Below are 18948 nucleotides of genomic sequence, written 5' to 3'. Positions count from 1 at the left end.
ACCATTGTCTCTGAAATTTCTCGGAAATCCATCTTTTGAGACCAAGACGGGCAGCCTGCTGACTAAAGGATCAAATGACATCATCTCATTGAAGTCTGTGTAGAGAGGTGGGGGATGATTATGTAGGAAGCGTACAAAGACTAGACAAGCCAGGAATGATTTAGCAGCTAACAGTAAGTCTTCTATCTCAATCAAACTGCTTTATTCATATTTACATTACTTAACATAGTACATATAACATAGTAACATAGTACATAAGGCCGAAAAAAGACATTTGTCCATCCAGTTCGGCCTGTCATCCTACAAGTTGATCCAGAGGAAGGCAAAAAAACCCTGTGAGGTAGAAGCCAATTTTCGTCACTTTAGGGGAATAAAAAATTCCTTCCCGACTCCAATCAGGCAATCAGAATAACTCCCTGGATCAACTATAGCCTGTAATATTATTACACTCCAAAAATACATCCAGGCCCCTCTTGAATTCCTTTATTGTACTCACCATCACCATACTTAGTAACGTCCTATTTGGTGCATCTGAGTGATTTTGAGTATTAGAGGGTTAAGGAGCAAAAACTTGCTGTCTCCATGTGCATTCCATGGGCAGACACAATGAGCAGCTCGTTTCCACCAGCTCAAAGACAGATAAGAGTTAGGGCCTGTTCACACGAACGTGTGATGCCCGTTGCCGTATTGCGGACCGCATTTGCGGATCCGCAATACACGGTCACCGTTACGTGGCTATTCTGCATCACAGATGCGGACCCATTCATTTCAATGGGTCCACAAATCTGGAGATGCGGAATGGTGTGGAACGGAAAAACGGAATGAAACACTACGGAAGCCCTATGGAGTGCTTTCTGGGCTTCCGTTCCATGCTTCCTCACCGCAAAAAGATAGAACTTGCTCTATCTTTTTGCGGAACGGAAGGATTGCGGACCCATTCAAGTGAATGGGTCTGCGGTCCCCATGCGCCAGCCCCATGGACGGTGCCTGTGCATTGCGGACCACAATTTGCGGTCCACAGCACAGGCATGGGCTTCACACGTTTGTGTGAACGAGCCCTTATAGATACAGCCTAAAGAGGGGTCTGCTCAGGCTATGTGCGGAGGTCTGCCAGATTAGCAGCACGTGTGTAGCCTTTTGTTTTTGTTTTGGAGTTGAGCTATATCTGCCTCCCTTCAGGTGCACTGGGTGGGGTCGTTGGTTTGAGTTCAAATTACGCCCACTTCCAGTGTCCTGTGCGGGTTATAGCTTCTGTCTGGCTCAGAGGAAGGAAGGAAGGATTTACTGTTCCTCCCCAGTAAAAGATAAGTTGTTTTTGCTTTCTTGTGGTTGTCTGTCTAGGCTGTTAGAGAAACGCCTGCCCCCTCCAGGTCCTGAGGGAGCAGGCTGCCTCTTTCCCCCTTTCACCATCTTAGGGATTTTAGGGTATCTTCAGCCTAGGCACGGGGACACGTTTATTCCTTCCTTCAGGGTCTGAACGTGGGCATAGTAGTCTAGGGAGAGCTGGTAGGGATTTGTCAGGAGGTGATCCTCATCCCCAGCTTCTTGCCTAGACACTAGTTTGTTGATATTCTGTGTATCTTGTATCCTGTCCGCCGTGACATTATAACCCGCCAATACTTTGACTGCCATTTCTCAGCTGTTTTGAGATGGTTTCAATTGATGCGCTAGTTGATCGCATGCAGGGATTATCCCTAGAGGTTGCGGATCTGCGTAATTCGGTCACACGGTGTCAGAATGCGCTGGCATCAGGTGCAATAGAAGGAAGTCAAATTTATGGGGAGCCTAAGGTCGCTCTCCCTGATAGATTTGCAGGGGGTGTGGATGACTTTATCCGCTTTAAAGAGTCATGCAAGTTGTATTTTCGGCTGCGTCCATCTTCGTCTGGTAATGAGAATCAGAGGGTAGGGATAATCATTTCCCTGCTTAAAGCGGCCTTTTCTCTGCCGTCCGGTTCTCTGGCCCTCCGGTCACTGGATAAATTTTTTAAAGCCTTGGGATTAATTTATGATGATCCAGATCGGGTCTCGATGGCGGAATCTAAATTGCGTAATTTATTACAAGGTGAAAATACTGCAGAGGCTTACTGCGTTGAGTTTAGGAGATGGGCTACCGAGTCAGAGTGGAATGACCCCGCGTTACGTAGTCAGTTTTGTCAGGGGTTATCTGAGAGATTGAAAGATGCCCTTGCTTTTTATGAGTACCCGGATACATTAGAGAATGCTATGTCTTTGGCAGTACGGTTAGATAGACGTATTAGAGAGAGGTGTAAGGTTCCCTCCGCGCAAGGGATCCCTTCTGTGAGTGGTTTCGTCTCACCTGCTCCCCAGGGTGATATGACATGTAACTCTAGGGTAGGGGAGGAACCCATGCAGCTGGGTCAGGTATCTATCCGTTCTGGTAGTAGGAACTTTAGGAGGTTAAATAAACTATGTTATTACTGTGGAAAAAGTGGTCATTTTATTTTTGCTTGTCTTTTTGTTAAACCGCATGTTGATGAGAAAGAATCACAAAGAGGTTTACTTAAAGAAAAAAACAAAACATTCCTGACTCTTGGTAGTGTGAATCGAGTGGTGGAGCAAGCAGGTATGCAAGCTCCCTGTAATACTCGTTTTCTCCTTCCAGCTATGGTGGCGCTAGACTCAATAATTTTTTTGGTTGAAGTATTCATTGACTGTGGTGCTGGGGTAAACCTTATTGATTTTCTTTTTCTTCAAAATCTGGGTCTAAGTACTTGCACTTTAGAAAGAGAGATTCCGGTTTTTGCAATTGATTCTTCCCCTCTTTCTCAAAGGAGTCTCACTCATATTGCTCATGGTATTCTGTTAAGGCCTCATGCACACGACCATTTTTTTTGCGGTCCGCAAAACGGATTTCTGTTGTTCCGTGATCCGTGACCGTTTTTTCTTCCGTGGGTCTTCCTTGATTTTTGGAGGATCCACGGACATGAAGGAAAAAGTCATTTTGGTGTCCGCCTGGCCGTGCGGAGCCAAACGGATCTGTCCTGACTTACAATGCAAGTCAATGGGGACGGATCCGTTTGACGTTGACACAATATGGTGCAATTGCAAACGGATCCATCCCCCATTGACTTTCAATGTAAAGTCAGGAGTCCCTATTATACCATCGGATCAGAGTTTTCTCCAATCCGATGGTATATTTTAACTTGAAGCGTCCCCATCACCATGGGAACGCCTCTATGTTAGAATATACCATCGGATTTGAGTTAGATCTTGAAACTCAGATCCACAGCAACACCATCAAACGATCTCCTTCACAAGCTATTGCGAGTAGCAAGTCGCTGCGACCTTCTCCTCCCAGACCTGTCTGGATCAGTCACAGTCGTGACAGTACCCCCCTTTCTACGAGGGGCCCCTGGACCCTCAAGACCAGGCCTCTCCAGATGGGAGCTATGAAAAGCCTGAATGAGTCTGTCCGCTTTTATCTCTGATGCTGGAACCCACATTCTCTCTTCGGAACCATAACCTTTCCAGTGCACCAGGTACTGAAGAGAGCGGCGAACATATCGTGAATCAACAATCTTTTCTACCTGAAACTCAAGACTGCCATCAACAACCACCGGTGGAGGCGGTAGTGGCAATGGTTCAGGAGGTTCTACATATCTCTTAAGCAGAGATCTGTGGAAGACATTATGGATCCTTAGAGTCTGAGGTAGCTCCAGACGAAAAGCCACCGGGTTAATGATCTTAATTACCCTATAAGGACCAATAAATCTCGGACCTAATTTCCACGAGGGAACCTTCAACTTGATATTTCTGGTAGACAACCACACCAAGTCATTTACCCCAAGGTCCGGACCTTCAGAGCGCTTCCTATCAGCCGCACGTTTGTATCTACCACTAATTCTCTTCAAACTTTCTTGCACACTCTGCCACACTGAAGAAAGTGAAGACGCAAATCGTTCCTCCTCGGGAATCCCAGACGGTCCCCCCTCACTAAACGTACAAAACTGAGGATGGAAACCATACGCACCAAAAAATGGTGACTTATCAGTGGATTCTTGACGACGATTATTAATGGCAAACTCGGCTAACGGTAAATAAGATGACCATTCCTCCTGATTTTCGGAAACAAAGCATCTCAAATATGTCTCTAGGTTTTGATTGGTACGTTTAGTCTGACCGTTGGACTGTGGATGGAAAGATGAAGAAAACGACAGATGAACCCCTAAACGAGAACAAAAAGCTTTCCAAAATTTAGAAACGAATTGGGTACCACGATCCGAAACAATATCGGAAGGGACCCCGTGAAGCTTCACGATGTGGTCAATAAAAACCTGAGCCAGTGTGTTAGCATTAGGCAATGCGGCAAGAGCAATAAAGTGCACCATTTTACTGAATCTGTCAACAACTACAAGAATAACAGTCTTCCCCGCTGATACTGGTAGATCCGTAATGAAATCCATTGACAGGTGCGTCCAAGGCCTGTTGGGGATGGCCAGAGGTAAAAGACGCCCTGCCGGACGAGTATGATCTACCTTAGATCATACTCGTCCGGCAGGGCGAGTATGATCTACCTTAGAACGAGCACAGGTAGCACATGCAGACACAAAATTCAACAATTCCTGGCGCCATTTAGGCCACCAGAACCGACGAGACACTAACTCAGAGGTTGCCCTACTACCTGGGTGTCCTGCCAGTGTGGAGTTATGGTGTTCTTTTAGTATCTCCAGTCATAAATTTTCTGGCACAAACAGTTTACCCGAGGGGCAGGAGGCCGGGGCGTCCCCCTGAGCTTCCAACACCCTCCCCTCCAAACCTGAGTGTAATGCAGAGACCACCACCCCCTTTTGCAAAATGGGCTCTGGTACCTCAACATCACCCCCTCCAGGAAAACTTCGAGACAATGCATCCGCCTTAGTATTTTTTGCCCCCGGGCGATAGGTTATTACAAAATTAAACCTAGTAAAAAATAACGACCACCGAGCCTGTCTAGGGGTGAGACGTTTAGCAGACTCCAGATATAATACGTTTTTGTGATCAGTAATCACCGTGACGGGATGAACCGCCCCCTCCAAAAAATGATGCCACTCCTCAAAAGCCAACTTAATAGCCAAAAGTTCCCTGTTGCCAATATCATAGTTCCTTTCTGCAGTAGACAATTTCTTCGAAAAGAAAGCACACGGACGCCATTCACCAGGGGACGGGCCCTGAGATAGTACCGCTCCCACCCCCCCTCTGATGCGTCAACCTCTACAATAAAAGGAAGCGAGACATCTGGCTGTACGAGAATAGGGGCCGAGGTGAATCTCTCCTTCAGAGATGCAAAGGCAGTTTTGGCTGCATGTGACCATTTGGAAAAATCGGATCCCTTACGGGTCATGTCGGTCAGTGGTTTGACCACCAAGGAATAGTTCTTTATAAACTTTCTATAAAAATTGGCAAACCCCAGGAAGCGTTGCAATGCCTTCAGGTTCTCAGGCAGATCCCAGTCTATAATCGCCCGGACTTTCTCTGGATCCATGCGGAAACCTGAATCTGACAACACATACCCCAGAAATGGCAGTTCTTTTACAGCGAACACACATTTTTCTAACTTAGCAAACAATTTGTTGGCCCTTAATATCTGCAGCACTTGTCTCACATGGATCTTATGTGTATCCAGATCCGGGGAATAGACCAGGATGTCATCAAGATATATCACAACAAATCTCCCGATAAGGTGACTAAAAATATCGTTGACAAAATGTTGGAATACCGCAGGCGCATTAGTAAGACCAAATGGCATGACCAGATTTTCATAATGCCCTTCCGGAGTATTAAAAGCCGTCTTCCACTCATCCCCCTCTTTGATGCGAACCAGGTTATAGGCTCCTCTGAGATCCATTTTGGAGAACCATTTAGCACCAGTAACCTGATTAAAGAGGTCGGGAATGAGAGGAAGAGGATAGGGATCTCGGATAGTTATCCGGTTTAATTCCCAGAAATCCAGGCAAGGACGTAGGCCCCCATCTTTCTTTTTAACGAAAAAGAACCCTGCAGCCACAGGTGAAGAAGAGGGTCTGATGTGTCCCTTAGCCAAACTCTCCGAAATATAATCTTTCATAGCCTTCCTCTCCGGGCCGGAAAGATTGTATAACCGGGTTTTAGGTAGTTTTGCCCCAGGTAATAGATTAATCGGGCAATTATATGGACGATGAGGTGGTAACCCCTGACAACCCTTCTCAGAGAACACATCCATAAAATCTGATAGAAAGGCAGGTAAAGATATTACAGAGAGTGTAGAGCACCTACTACTCAAGCAGTTGTCCTTACAATGTTCACTCCACTCCACAATCTCCCCGGCCTGCCAATCCACCACTGGGAGTCACCAGCCAGGGAAGCCCCAATACCATAGGAGCCGGAAGACCGTCCAGGACATAACGAGAGATATGCTCTTTATGGAGGTCCCCTACCTGCAGATGGATATTATGGATGATCTGAGTTAACTCTCTCTGAGTAAGAGGGGAGGAGTCGATGGCAAAAACAGGAATAGTTCTGCATACCGGTTCCGGAGTAAAACCCAGAGCCTGAGCAAACCGTGAATCCACCAAGTTGACCCCCGCCCCACTGTCCAAAAAGACGGAACAGATCTCAGTTTTATTGCCCGCCTCAACGGTAGCGGACAACAAAAACTGAGACATGCGTATGGAGGAAACGAATATGCCCAGACTGTTCTCCTCCGCACAATCTGGGGACTCTAGTTTTTCCGGCGGCTCCTTTGTTTGTGGTCTCTTGGGTTCTGAGGGACAAACCTTTACAAAATGACCCCTCCCCCCACAACGAAAACAAACCTCTGACCTACGGCGGAACTTAGGAGGATTCACCCGTCTAGTGGCGCCCCCTATTTGCATTGGTTCGACTGGACCATAACAGACCGATCCCTGCCCTATAGAGGCCTCCGTAAAATTTAATAGTCTCTCCCTGAGTCGTCTGTCGATTCTTATGGACAGAGACATAGCAGCCTCAAGAGACCCAGGGATCTCGTATACCGCCAGCGCGTCTTTTAATTTTTCAGACAACCCCTGGCAGAACTGACTCCTAAGGGCCGAGTCGTTCCATAACGTATCAGTAGCCCACCTACGGAATTCGGAACAATATAGTTCAGCAGACCGGTTCTCTTGCCGAAGTCTACGTAGCTTAGACTCAGCCAGTGAGACCCTGTCCGGGTCATCATATACGAGACCCAGGGCTTCAAAAAACTCCTCCACTGATCGTAAGGCCGGAGAGTCTGATGGTAGGGAGAAAGCCCTAGCCTGCGGATCTCCTTGCAGGAGAGAAAATACAATGCCCATCCGTTGTTCCTCACCGCCGGAGGATCTAGGGCGTAACCTGAAGAACAATTTGCAAGCTTCTCTGAAGGTTACAAATTGGTCTCTCCCTCCAGAGAACCTATCAGGTAAAGCCACTTTTGGCTCAGGAGTACCTTGGTTTCCCGTAGCAACGGTGGAACCCAAGGATTGCTGCTGCAGCACTGTTGCTTTTAATCCTGCCACTTCAAAGGATAACCCCTGTAATTGTTTCGCCAAAACCGAAACCGGATCCATAGTGGAACAGACAAAATACAAAGCAAAACAGCAAGCAGAAAAAAAAAAAAAAAAAAAGAAATGTCACTTTTTTTTTTTTTTTTAAAAGGCCAGATATACTGTCACGACTGCTATCCCAGCAGCAGTCGTGTCTCACCAGACGGAGGGGAAGGGGGACCCTTATCTACGGATGGGAATAGTATGGCCACCCCTGACTAACCCTAAGCTGGCACCTGTCTGCCCTGATACCCTAGACGGGGTGTGAACCCGTGCGGCGAGCTGGATGCCTAAACCCTCAGTCACCCTAACAAGCCTAGAGTGGGGAAAGGCCGATGGGAGCAGTAGTCACCATCACTCATGTCTAGGAGAACAGCAGGGGAAGACAGCAACAAACAAACTATAGCAGAGATAGACTTATCCAGTCACGAGCAGAGAAGGCGATCCCAATCACGACAGTCCACGCCGGACAAGAGCTCCACAGCAACACCATCAAACGATCTCCTTCAATGGTCAGAATAGAACTGGAAGTAAGGACTATATCTGGCAATGACTGCAAGTGAAACTGAAACTAATATAGTAGCTGGGAGTGGCAGACAGGACTCACCTGAGAAGGATGCCTACAAACTCCCAGTCAGGACAAAAAGGTTCACAAGGCAAAACCCAGATGACATTCCCTGAACCACGGAGCAAACTCACAAGCTATCGCGAGTAGCAAGTCGCTGCGACCTTCTCCTCCCAGACCTGTCTGGATCAGTCACAGTCGTGACAGTATCATAGCCCCCTGTAAGAGATCAGGTACTGCCAGGCAGGAGGGGGCAGACCCCCTCCCTCCCCAGTTTTAAATTCATTGGTGGCCAGAGCGGCCCCCCCTCCCTCCCTCCCCTGTATTTAACTCATTGGTGGCCAGTGCGGCCCCTCCCTCCCTCCCCAGTATTTAATTCATTGGTGGCCAGTGCGGCCTCCCCTCTCCCCCCACCCTAATTAAAATCACTTTTCCCCATCATTGGTGGCCAGTGCGGCCTCCTCTCTCCCCCCCTAATTAAAATCACCTTCCCCAATCATTGGTGGCCAGTGCGGCCTCCCATCCCCCCCCCCTAATTAAAATCACCTTCCCCCATCATTGTTGGCAGCGGAGAGTTCCGATCGGAGTCCCAGTTTAATCGCTGGGGCTCCGATCGGTTACCATGGCAGCCAAGACGCTACTGCAGTCCTGGCTGCCATGGTTACTTAGCAATAGAAGCATTATACTTACCTGCGATGTCTGTGACCGGCCTGGCGCTCCTCCTACTGGTAAGTGACAGGTCTGTGCGGCGCATTGCTTATAGCAGCAGGGGGCAGTCATGTACACAGTTCGTAGTATATTCTAACTTGAAGCGTCCCCATCACTATGGGAACGCCTCTGTGTTAGAATATACTGTCGGATCTGAGTTTTCACGAACTGAAAACTCAGATCTAAAAAGCTTTTATGCAGACGGATCAGCGGATCCGTCTGTGTGAAAGTAGCCTACGGACACGGATGACGGACGTGGATGACAATCTTGTGTGCGTCCGTGTTTTTTCACGGACCCATTGACTTGAATGGGTCCGTGAACCGTTGTCAAAATAATAGGACACGTCATATTTTTTTGACGGACAGGAAACACGGATCACGGACGCGGATGTACAACGGTGCATTTTCCGAGTTTTCAATGGACCCATTGAAAGTCAATAGGTCCGCAGAAAATCACGGAAAACGGAACAACGAACACGGATGCACACAACGGTCGTGTGCATAAAGCCTAAGGGTGGGTAATTCACATGTTGAGATCATGTCTTGTTTTGTCATGAAGGACTTGCCCGCTCCTATAGTCTTAGGGTTACTGTGGTTGACAAAACATAACCCAATTATAGATTGGCAAGCAAGACAGATCATTGGTTGGAGTGAATTTTGTTCTGACAATTGTCTTGGCACATCTATCTCTGGTGTGTCTACTACGGCTTTACCTCAGTATCTCTCAGATTTTGCGGATGTCTTTTCGGAGGGTGGGGCTCAGGAATTGCCCCCTCATCGTGACTATGATTGTCCAGTTAATCTCATCCCAGGGGCTAAGTTGCCAAAGTCTCGGCTTTACAATCTTTCTCAACCTGAAAGAGAGGTCATGCGGAAGTATATTGCCGAGAGTTTGGCAAAAGGTCATATTAGGCCATCTAAGTCTCCGGTGGCAGTGGGTTTATTCTTTGTTAAGAAAATGGATGGATCGCTGAGACCTTGTTTGGATTTCCGGGAATTGAACCGTATTACGGTCCGTGATCCGTATCCCCTTCCTTTGATCTCCGATCTTTTTGATCAGTTTGCTGGAGCCAAGGTGTTCTCCAAGTTGGATTTAAGAGGGGCCTACAATCTGATCAGAATCAAGGAAGGGGATGAGTGGAAAACGGCCTTTCAGCGATTCGTCAATGACATTTTCCATCATTTTGTGGGGAGGTTTGTGGTAGTTTACTTGGATGACATTCTAATTTACTCTCCTGATCTGAAGACCCATCAGGATCACGTGAGACAGGTTTTGTCGATCCTTCGGGAGAATAAATTATATGCTAAATTGGAGAAATGTGTGTTTTCTTTGCAGGAGCTTCCGTTTCTGGGATATATGCTTTCTGACTCTGGTTTTCGTATGGATCCCGAAAAGGTCCGGGCGGTTCTGGAATGGGACCGACCGGAGAATCAGAAAGCTTTGATGCGGTTTTTGGGGTTTACTAATTATTATAGAAAATTTATCTTTAACTATTCTACCATTGTAAAACCTCTGACCGATATGACTAAAAAGGGCGCCGACGTCTCTGTCTGGTCGGATGAGGCATTGCAGGCCTTTTCGGCTATTAAGGAATGTTTTGCGTCTGCTCCCATTCTGGTGCAGCCCGATGTGTCTCAACCATTCGTGGTGGAGGTTGATGCATCAGAAGTGGGGGTTCGAGCAGTGCTGTCGCAGGGTTCATCTCCTGGCAAATGGGTTCCGTGTGCTTTTTTTTCCAAGAAGCTCACAGTCGCCGAGATCAATTATGGTGTAGGAGATAGGGAATTGCTGGCCATCAAATTGGCCTTTGAGCAAGGGCGTCACTGGTTGGAGGGGGCATCTCATCCCGTTACAGTATAAACGGATCATAAGAATTTGGCTTACCTACAATCTGCCAAGCGTCTGGAACCTAGACAGGCCAGATGGTCACTGTTCTTTACCAGGTTCAATTTTGTGGTTGCTTTTCGACCAGGGGTTAAAAACGTCAAGGCTGATGAGTTGTCTCTCAGTTTTCCTGGGGGATGTGATTCAGAGGATCCTGCTCCGATTTTGGCTGATGGGGTGGTGGTCTCCGCTCTGTACCCCGAATTGGAGATGGAGGTGTTGGGAGCCCAGGAGGGGGCTCCTGGTTCTTGTCCCCCAGGGAGGTTGTTTGTTCCTGATGGACTGCGATACAAGGTATTCAAGAAACATCACGATACTGTCCTTGCTGGACATCCTGGTGGTAAGTCCACCTTTGATCCTGTGTCCCGGAGGTTCTGGTGGCCCAGGTTACGTAAGAGTGTTGAGGATTACGTAGCAGCTTGTGAAACCTGTGCACGGTCAAAGGTTGCTCACACTCGACCTGCTGGTTCACTTCTTCCTTTGTCTATTTCGTCTCGTCCTTGGACGCACTTGTCTATGGACTTTATTACGGATCTGCAGAGTTCCTCCGGGAAAACAGTAATTTTGGTGGTTGTTGACCGTTTTAGTAAAATGGCTCACTTTGTATCGTTAGCCAGTCTGCCCAATGCCAAGACTCTTGCTCAGATTTTTGTTGATAATATCGTGAAATTGCATGCCATTCCCTCGGATGTGGTTTCTGATAGGGGCACACAGTTTGTCTCCAGGTTTTGGAGGGCGTTCTGCTCTCGGCTTGGCATTCAACTTTCGTTCTCTTCGGCTTTTCATCCGCAGTCGAATGGGCAGACAGAGCATACTAATCAAAACCTGGAGACCTACTTGAGGTGATTTGTGGCTGAGAATCAGGAGGACTGGTCCTCATTGTTGTCCCTAGCAGAGTTTGCTTTGAATAACTGTAGGCAGCAGTCAACGGGTAAGTCGCCATTTTTTGGCGCATATGGTTTTCATCCTCAGTTTGGTACCTTTTCTGGGACTGGTTCCTCTGGGATGCCAGAGGAGGAGAGATTTTCTTCTGCCTTGTCTTCTATCTGGCGGAGGATCCAAGTGAATTTGGAGAAGATGGGTGAGAGGTATAAGCGAATGGCTGACAAGAGACGTATGACTGGTCCGGACCTGTGTGTAGGTGATCTGGTGTGGTTATCTACTAAAAATATTAAACTGAGAGTACCATCTTGGAAACTGGGTCCAAGATTTATTGGACCTTACAAAATATCTGCGGTGGTTAATCCAGTAGCGTTTCGTCTGGATCTTCCGCAGACTTGGAGAATCCATGATGTGTTCCACAAGTCTTTACTGAAGAAATATGTGAAACCGGTGGAACCATCGCCATTGCCTCCTCCCCCTGTTCTGGTTGATGGAAATTTAGAGTTCGAGATCTCCAGGGTTCTAGACTCAAGAGTTCTTCGGGGTTTCCTTCAGTACCTGGTACACTGGAGGGGATACGGCCCTGAGGAGAGGATGTGGGTTCCGGCTGTGGATGTTAGTGCCAGCCGACTGGTGAGGGCTTTTCACAGGTCCCACCCGGATAAAGTTGGGCCGGGGTGTCCGGAGGTCACCCGTAGAAGGGGGGTACTGTCATGCCCTGCTCACGCTATGTGGGGAGGTCTGCCAGATTAGCAGCACGTGTGTAGCCTTTTGTTTTTGTTTTGGAGTTGAGCTATATCCGCCTCCCTTCAGGTGCACTGGGTGGGGTCGTTGGTTTGAGTTTAAATTACGCCCACTCCCAGTGTCCTGTGCGGGTTATAGCTTCTGTCTGGCTCAGAGGAAGGAAGGAAGGAAGGATTTGCTGTTCCTGCTCCTGCTCAGTAAAAGATAAGTTGGTTTTGCTTTCTTGTGGTTGTCTGTCTAGGCTGTTAGAGAGACGCCTGCCCCCTCCAGGTCCTGAGGGAGCAGGCTGCCTCTTTCTCCCTTTCACCATCTTAGGGATTTTAGGGTATCTTCAGCCAAGGCACGGGGACACGTTTATTCCCAACTTCAGGGTCTGAACGTGGGCATAGTAGTCTAGGGAGAGCTGGTAGGGATTTGTCAGGAGGTGACTCTCATCCCCAGCTTCTTGCCTAGACACTAGTTTATTGATATTCCGTGACAATAATGCTATCACTTAGGCCTCTTTCACACGACCGTATGGCTTTTTCAGTGTTCTGTGGTCCTTTTTCACGGCGTCGTTGTTCCGTTTTTTGTGTCCGTTTTTTGTGTCTGTTGTGTTTCCGTTTATGTTCCGTTTTTCCGTTCCGTTTTTTCCGTATGGTATATACAGTATACAGTAATTACATAGAAAAAATTGCGCTGGGCATAAAATTTTCAATAGATGGTTCAGCAAAAAATGGAACGAATACGGAAGACATACGGATGCATTTCCATATGTGTTCCGTTTTTTTTTGCGGACCCATTGACTTGAATGGAGCCACGGAACGTGATTTTCGGGCAATATTAGGACATGTTCTATCTTCCAACGGAACGGAAAAAACGGAAATACAGAAACGGAATGCATACGGAGTACATTCCGTTTTTTTTTGAATAACCATTGAAATGAATGGTTCCGAATACGGCCGTATATGGAACGCAAAAAACAGCCTGTAAACGGGAGAAAAAAAAACGGTCGTGTGAAAGAGGCCTTATCGGAGCTTTTTCCCAATGAAAACAATCTGTGTGATTTTTGTAAGCTGTAGGAGCTTGTGTAGGTTAGTGTGGCTGTAGTTAATTGATAGGTCACAGTAAATATAAATGTTTTCACTTTAGTTTCTGAATTATAGACACATATCACTTATCATTTTTATCATTTTTTATTTTCTAATTTATCCGTACAAAGATTTTCCATGTGGATTTTCTGACAAATGTGCCTAGAAAAAAAAAGGTTGACAACCTTGGTGGCTATCTAAACATCAACTTACCGGTAATTAAAATTCTGAAAATCCTATAGCTGCATCTCTGGAGGTTTCTACAGATATCACTACACTCAGCAGGTACTCATCTGTGTGTATGCTGGACAGAGCAAAACTACCTTTATGCTGTTATTTATAGCAATATTCATCTTAGTGTGTCAGATTGAGAACCACAGCCACATTTGAGACAGAAAATATCTCTGAAAAATGCCCTACTATTCTAGGCAGATGATACAAAGGAGCAATAATGGGTAAAGTAGAAAGCACTTTCCAGATTAAAAAGAATCCAAGACCCATTTTGAATCATAGTGAAGCTGTAATTCGGAGTGGAAAAATACAGTTTAGGTGTAATAGCAACCTATGAAATATAACAAGGATATGCTCTTAACACAGATTGGAGGGGATAATACTGCTGTGACCACCACTGCTTGGACATCCACAGTCTTAAAAACAAAGGGGCAATGGAGGCCACTATAGTTTATTCCCTGATACAGCAATGTTTTCAACCAGGTACAGGTACAATGCATAGAACTGCAACAAAGCAAAACTGTAGAGATAATGGCGCTCACATGTGATTTCTGCACAGCCCCACATCAGAAATGAGTTGTGCACATGAGGATTAAAAACGAAATAATCATGGTTCATATTTTTCACATTGTGCGTTAACTTTTATGGTTTTGAACTAGTTATATAGTGTTTTTCACCTACTGTTTTTTTAATTTTCTGATTATAGTTTTTTAAATTTAGTTTTCTGCACATTAACATGGGGCAGCCATCTTGTTTGAGTGGCTGTCAACAGCAGTTAAGGCTATGCTTCACTGCAGCCACATGGATGACAGAAACCTGAAGCTTGGAGAGGACACTATGCAAGAGTTTTCTAGACATGCTTCGGTGATGAGTGCAGAGGTCATTGTGCAGGGAGGGGGAGCAGATAAGCTGTGATCATTGTGGTCATGTGCTATCTATAAATTGGTTTTTACCTTTCACAGCAATCCTGTCTGTAATTTTCAACATATGTTTAGCATAAAGGCATTGTTTAAACAGTCATTTTCTGATTATATGTTCTCTTGAAAGCTCTGAAAAATCCAGTAAGGTGACAACAGAAAAATTAGAGTTATTGGAAGAAGTTAATTCAGAGTGGAAACATAAAGGAAGGCAAACAGGAGTCAAAGTAATAAAATAGCTGAGCTGTCAGATAAATAGGTGGTTATTATTGTGTTATAAAAGAAAGGAACATTGTAATACAAAAAAAGTACACATTCAGCAATTCAGGTGAGCTCTTATATGGCAACAGTAAAGTATAGAAAACATGGAGGTAAATGTGCAAATCTAAAAAAGTGATAAACGAATCATGGGGAAAAGGATGTGTGGAGAGGGTGTTCCACGTCTAAAATTGATATCAAATCAATTTGATATGCCATCAAAGCCTGATAAGGTAATGCTTGACCTTTGGAACTTCTGTCTAACTCAGGTTATGAAGGAGATACAGAGGAATGTCAGCACATCCTCATTCACTGTGGTGCAACTCATGGTGGTTGTTAAAGAAAGATGCCATAAAAGCCACACTAAAAACCACAATTCTGTCACTGTTTATTTTTGGCCTCCTGCACACGACCATATGGCTTTTACAGTGTTTTGTGGTCCGTTTTTCACGGATCCATTGTTCCGTTTTTTGTTTCTGTTGTGTTTCCGTTCCGTTTTTCTGTTCCGTTTTTCCATATGGCATATACAGTATACAGTAATTACATAGAAACAATTGGGCTGGGCATAACATTTTCAATAGATGGTTCCGCAAAAACGGAACGGATACGGAAGACATGCGGATGCATTTCCGTATGTGTTCCGTGTTTTTTTGCGGACCCATTGACTTGAATGGAGCCACGGAATGTGATTTGCAGACAATAATAGGACATGTTCTATCTTTCAACAGAACGGAAAAACAGAAATACGGAAACGGAATGCATACGGAGTACATTAAGTTTTTTTTGCGGAACCATTGAAATGAATGGTTCTGTATACGGACCATATACGGAACACAAAAAAACGCCCAGTAAATGGGGATAAAAAATGGTCATGTGCAAGAGGCCTTTTCCACATTCACTATATGGTATAACTAACATTGATATGTTTATTATGTGGGTTGCTAAGATTATACAAATGTCAAATTTATGTGTTTTTTAAAATATTTTTCTATTTTACTAAATAAAAAATATGGGGGAGATTTATCACGGGGGGAATTTTTAAAGTCTTAAGTCTTAACACCTCTGTCTTGAGATTTTACTCCACATATTGAAACTCCTTTACTGGAGTTTGAATGCTACAATTTTTGTAACTTTTTAGAAAAGTCATAGTTGACAAATCTCGATTTAATCAGCTCGACAGGCTAACCACTTTTGGGCTCCAGATGGCTTTTTGATGGCTTTTTGATCACCTTTAGGCCTCATGCACATGGCCCGCAAATAGCGGGTCCGCATTATGCGGGCACCGGCCGTGTGCTCCCCGCATCACAGATGTGGACCCATTCACTTGAATGGGTCTGCAATCTGTAGCCGCAGTGCAGAACGGAGACACGGAACCCCACGGAAGCACTCCGGAGTGCTTCCGTGGTGTTTCTGTCCGTGCCTCCGCACCGCAAAAAAATAAAACATGTTCTATTTTTTTGCAGTGCTGATGGATCAAGGACCCATTTAAGTTGAATGGCTCTCGATCCATCCCGGCCACCGCACGGACATTGCCCGTGCATTGGGAACCTCAAATTGCGGTCCCCAATGCACGGAACAGCTGCACAACGGCCGTGTGCATGAGGCCTTAAGAATACATCCAGCAACAGGAGTGATCAAAAGCAGCATTTTTTTAAACTTTTTTTTAAACTTTTTTTGTTATTATTTTTACATTTTTCACAGTGCAGTATGTGACGCTTTGCGATACTAGGAAATCGCAAATGCGCCATATCAACATAGAAATATAGAAACATAGAATGTGTCAGCAGATAAGAACCATTTGGCCCATCTAGTCTGCACAATATACTGAATACTATGGATAGCCCCGGCCCTATCTTATTTCGCAATCACAAATACAAAAGAGCCTTCACTAAGAATCTTCTCTTTTGACTAAAGGAGTAATTCACAGAGCAGAGGTGCCATTATCACCACCTTGTGACAAACCTTTCCTGCCCAGGCCAAGTTGAGTAGCCATCAATCTAGTTCTCCTATGACAGAACCTCATAAACCTGGTCTTTCTGCAGCCATAGTGTCTCCAATACCAGCAGGGGTCTCACACCTTTAGCCTGGGCAGCGAGCTTCAGAAGAAAAGGACAGATCCTTATCACACAGCTGGTTGGTACAGGAAGGAAGATGACCTGAAAGTCCCCTTCAATCCATAAGCTTCATATTTTTCCCATATATTCCTAATATTTCATGGGTTATGGAAATGTGAAAGGAACTATCTTTTCAGAGATGGTTTTGGTTCTTCTAACCCACCTTCTAGGAAACCCGCGGGCAAATCAGAGATTCCCGCTCTGAGATATAAAGGTTCTCAGGCACCCTGTATTATCTTTTAGTCGTATTTGTTTTCAGATGATGCGTAAAATTGTACTGATTATCAATATCAACTATATTTCTTGATTGGACTTACAGGATATGGAGAATTGGGCAAAGCAAAGATTCTGCCCGATTTTCTCCCTATGGGGCAAAGGACTGCCCCTGTTCCAATTACACAAGGCTGGACCTGAACGTGTCATAACCACTCCCCGCTTCAGAGTGGGTAAAAACAGTGACACACTCAGGTCCTGCGTCCTTCTTCTACCATCTGACGTCGACTAACATCACGACCGCCCGCTGGACACGGGCACACCCCACCATCTTGGATTATTATACAAAGACTTTGCCTTTTACTGGACACTACCACGGTAATTCTGAACTTACAGACATTCTATTCCCTTCCACCTCTTACCTATTTCTATCCAAACCAATCTGTTCAACTGGCAGGTATATTTATCTGTCAGCTTTAATATATATATTTTTGTGTATAGTTTTAGAATAAAAAACTAACGATTTCATAGTTTCAGTTTTGCCCTTGTTACTTGATGAACTGATCTATGCTAAGAACTCTGTCCTCAGAAGACATACTACCAAATTGTTTTATTTTTATAAATTGTTAATTTACTAGCTAGGTTGCAAATAACCGTTTCGTCCCTTTAGGATTAGCTAGCCGGGGTCTCTTTGCCCCGATTCAATACGAAGAGTGGTGGCAGCAAATTAAGTTGATTTCCAGCGTGAAATCAGTAATTTTATTTTTACCGATTGTACATACAATCGTGATTGTATCATGTATGGGCACACCAACCAATCTTAAACGTCTTCTGTGCTCACAGTGGATTCGCCTCCAGAAGTTTCTTGTGGAGACCTGTATGGCAACTGTGGCGTAGTACGACGGGATTGGCGGGTGGTTGTCACATTGTTGGCAGCTAGTGGGATAGCAGAACCCAAAACCAGGCAGAAGTCAGCTTTTGGGAGATCAGAGCACAAAGAACTGACAAGTGCAGCTTTTTGAGCAATCATAACAATAGGACAGCGGTTACTTAGTATCCTGTCCTGCGGAACTTGAGTTCCGGGCGCAAAACGGTACACATTGATAGGAATAGATTGGTTTACATTTCCCCACCTTTTCTTTGCTATATCATATTCTTTTTCTGTTCTTTTCTGAATGTCTGATTCAGTTCCAAATTACCTAAGTTGGTCTGTCGCCGACTTACAAGCCGTGTGTGAGTCGCAAGGCATTGCCATTCTACACAAAAATCGATCACAGCTGATCGAAGCTTTGACGGAGAGAGACGGCCAAGCAATGAAGGATTCCAATCCCATGCGGGAGGCTTCGCTGCCCCTTCGTTCAACGTCACCCAGCATCGCCAGCTATGGGAGTGCTGAGGTTGCTACTTCAGCTCCGGGTGATGCAGGTACCCTGGAGAACAGCATGTCCACAGCTTCTGCTAACCCTCAGCAAGGAACAAGCAGCTCTGGACTAAACTTCACTGCCTTGGGCCCTATGAGCCAGCAGTTGTTACCGGGCCTGACTGGCGCGGATTTGCGTTTATACCTGGAGATGCAGCTTGAAAGAGAGGAGCGGCAGCAGCAAAGAGAGGAGCAATAGCATCAGTTCCAGCTTCAGATGCAGCAGCAAAGAGAGGAGCAACAGCATCAGTTCCAGCTTCAGATGCAGCAGCAAAGAGAGGAGCAACAGAATCAGTTCCAGCTTCAGAGAGAAGCGCTGCAACACCAGCGTGCACTAGAACTGGCCCAAATGAGACAGGCCGAGCGGTCTTCCTCTCCTAACACTCCTGCTGCAGGAGGCATTCCTCTACCCGTGGTCC

Source organism: Bufo bufo, chromosome 3 (assembly GCF_905171765.1).
Source record: "Bufo bufo chromosome 3, aBufBuf1.1, whole genome shotgun sequence".
Taxonomy (NCBI): domain Eukaryota; kingdom Metazoa; phylum Chordata; class Amphibia; order Anura; family Bufonidae; genus Bufo; species Bufo bufo.
The sequence above is the reverse complement of the archived record's forward strand: the minus strand, read 5'-3'. Positions refer to the sequence as shown.